We start from the raw sequence: 3,321 nt of genomic DNA on the forward strand, positions 1-3,321 counted from the left end.
GCCTTACTTCATTTTGCCCTCAGTAACTCTTGATTTAAACAAATAAAGTGTGACTACTAAAAAGGTTAATATGTTCCAAAACACATCAAGAAAAGTGCTTGGTCTCTACTTCTTCCCAACTCTTGTCTGTCTGTCTGTCTATCTATCTATCTATCTATCTATCTATCTATCTATCTATCTATCTATCTATCTATCTATCATCATGCTCACAGAATTAAGCAGACTATGTACACTGATTACAATCTTTAAAAAATTCAAAACTTTTCACCTTTCACAGGGAAGTAAGGTGTAATTAATAAATTGCCTTTATACTGTTAGTCCCTCCAAGATATTTCTTATCTATTTAAGAACTATCCATCACATGCCAAGCAATAGGTACCTAAATGGGTTGCCTTGTTGCTGAAAATAATATGTAGTGTCTGCAGAAAGAATTGTTAGAAGAAGAAGCTGCGATATGTGAAGCCATGGTGCCTAGAGTATTCTATGAAGAGCTTCAGTTTTTTTCAGAAATGAAGTCAAGTCCTTGTTATCCAAACTGGAGGATTTGATGAAAGAAAAGGAGACCTTGTCTGCCGATCTTGTACAGTTGAGGCAAAGGTCTCCCAAGTAAAAGGGGAGAAGGAGAACTTTCAAGCTCTTCTCCAAGTCAAGGAAGAGGAAATCAAAGAACTATTTCATCAATATCGTAAGTCTGAAGAAGAACTTCTCAAAATGAAAAAAGCACCATTTAGGGAAAGTATTAAGTCTACCAAGTTTTCAAATCATCTTAAAATACTTTTGTATATGATGTAGATTTTGTTTAGAATATTGATTTTAATGGTCTCAAAAGCAGAGACCTCAACTTTTAAAAATAACATTGTTGAAATCATTTTCTAAAATTTAATCCAATATAGTACTCTGGTCACATAGAGGTTACCTTGATTAGCAACTTCATCTGGTGTGGCTAGGAATTGATCAAACAAGAGTGATTGAATGTAACTGAAATATTTTTAATATTCAGTGAGAGCTTAGTGGAACAACAGTTGCAATGTTCAATTTATTGAAGCATGAGGAAGTCCTTGTATCTGAATGATCCAGAAGACATCCTCCAAAAGCTCTTGAGGAGTAGTTAGTCATATATTGATTGTATAACTTGATGGAGATACAATACTCATGACACTTCATGACCTACTGACCATAAAGACCAACAGAGGTAGATGGACAATTAAAGAGATACTGTGTCTATGTCCCCCTTAGTCTATCATTCTGCCTATAGTTGCTCTTATGAGATTGATAATCTTGAGGTCACTTCTTTCTGCCTTTCTTCCCAGGTCCATATGCACACAACAATGCTCTTTGATGCTTCTCCTGCTAGGACATATTTAGATAAGTACTAAATGTTGCCTGTTCCTGTAAAGCATTTCTTGTAGATAAATCTACTCAATGAAATAATTGTAAATCCTGCTCTGCTACCCATTACTCAAGCTACATTTCCATTCTTAGGAACATTTATATAGTCACCTATTCACCTAATCACATACCACACTGTTTTTAAACTTGCCAATAGAATTCTGTGAGTTGACGTCCAAACATCTTAAAGTTGTCAAGTTTGAAAAACATTGACCAAATCAATGCTTTAAAGTCCAATATAAATACCATCAGAAAAGGAACTTGAAATACACAACAGCCTGAATAAATGGACCCAACCACCCCTCTCCATTCCCACCCCTAGCTTATTTCATTTTGAAATAAACAAACCAAGTGCATTACCATCTGCAAAGTAAAGCTCCATAGGAACATCAAGTCTAGGCACCAAATGTATTTGATTGCTTTGTGTATGTATATATGGCATATACACATACAAATTCAAATATGTCAGATGTGCTCATTATTAATCCTGTCTGTAGATTAATGCAGAATATAACCAGCATGCATAACAAAAAAAGCCTACAGATAATGGAAGTGCCCATAAGCAATCACCTATTTACACAGCTGTCCTTCTGCTGAACGAGAATAGAGCTATTTTACTAAAAAAAAAAAATCATCGTGGAATTTCTCGTGCTGTTTTTAAACACCATTGTGCATCCTGTCCAGAGGGATCTCAGTGGGAAGGAATGTCAAAGCAAGAATATTTGTCTACATTGCAGGATCTGTCCTTTTTGTAAGGGGGGGGGCGGATGTCAACGCTGCTAATATTGAATATTCTTGCTTTGACAATATATGCAGAATTGTCTGGTATTTTTAGAGTTAAATCAGGTGACAGGGAAAGGGGAAGAGAAAATAAGGAAAGCCCAGGAAAAAGAAACGGAAGTGAATCTTTGCCCTCCAAGTTAATTGGAAGATGTGAATCATGACCCCAAAATAGGGGAGGGGAAATGCCTGGAATGTTATGTGCAAAGGAAGGGAAACTCAGATCTTAGCATCCACCATGCTGTGCTGACACTCTGTAATACTAATAAAAGCTTTTTAGGTAAATAAAGTGCCTGAAAGTTCTTTGAAGTGTTTCGTTAATCAGACACATGACAAGGAATTCATGAAGATTTGCAAAGGGGGGGAGCTCTTTCATTGTCTCATGATAAATGTGCCAGGATGAGCAAATAGCTTTAAGAACTGCAGTACTTTGAAAAAGTTATTAGGTGTAACAGCATCCAAGTGGGGACAATGAATGCCCACTTTCCTGGAATGTTTGCCTTGAACCTTACAACCAAAGAGCATAGAAAAGCTCTGACATGACTCAGAAAACTGAGTGATTTAGCTTTATCTGTAAAAATGGTTCAGAAATATGCTAAAAAGGTACCAGAGTTCTTTCAGAAAGAATTCTCAAAAATATAGAGGACCGGGGGTGACATAGTAGTCTTCCAGTACTTGAGGGGCTGTCACAGAGAAGAGGGGATTGACCTATTCTCCAAAGCACCTGAGAGCAGGGTAAGAAGTATTGGATGGAAACTTATCAAAGAGAGATTCAACCTAGAATTAAGGAGAACAATCAGTGGAAAGGCTTACCTCCAGAGTGTCAATGCTGCTAACATTGGGTATTGTTGCTTTAACAACAGATGGAAATGCATTCATTTTTCTCTTTCGCTTTTAGAGCTGATTGATGCTGGGAGGGGGGATGTAGATGAGAGTCCAGTTAGTCATAACAACAAAAAACTAAGCAGTGGGAACTCAAGGTTACTGAGCCCAGACTTGATAATGATTTGGTGGGCCGATAACTGTGGAGAGAGCCTGCGTTTCATGCTAACTGGGGAATGTGATTTATGACTGTTAGTTGGAGGAGGGAATTGTGCTTTGCTACTTTGTGCCAAGGGGAGGGGAATTCAGTATTTGGCTTCAACTATGTAG

This window comes from Protobothrops mucrosquamatus, unplaced genomic scaffold, assembly GCF_001527695.2.
Source record: "Protobothrops mucrosquamatus isolate PMUCROS unplaced genomic scaffold, P.Mucros_1.0 scaffold533, whole genome shotgun sequence".
Lineage (NCBI taxonomy): Eukaryota > Metazoa > Chordata > Lepidosauria > Squamata > Viperidae > Protobothrops > Protobothrops mucrosquamatus.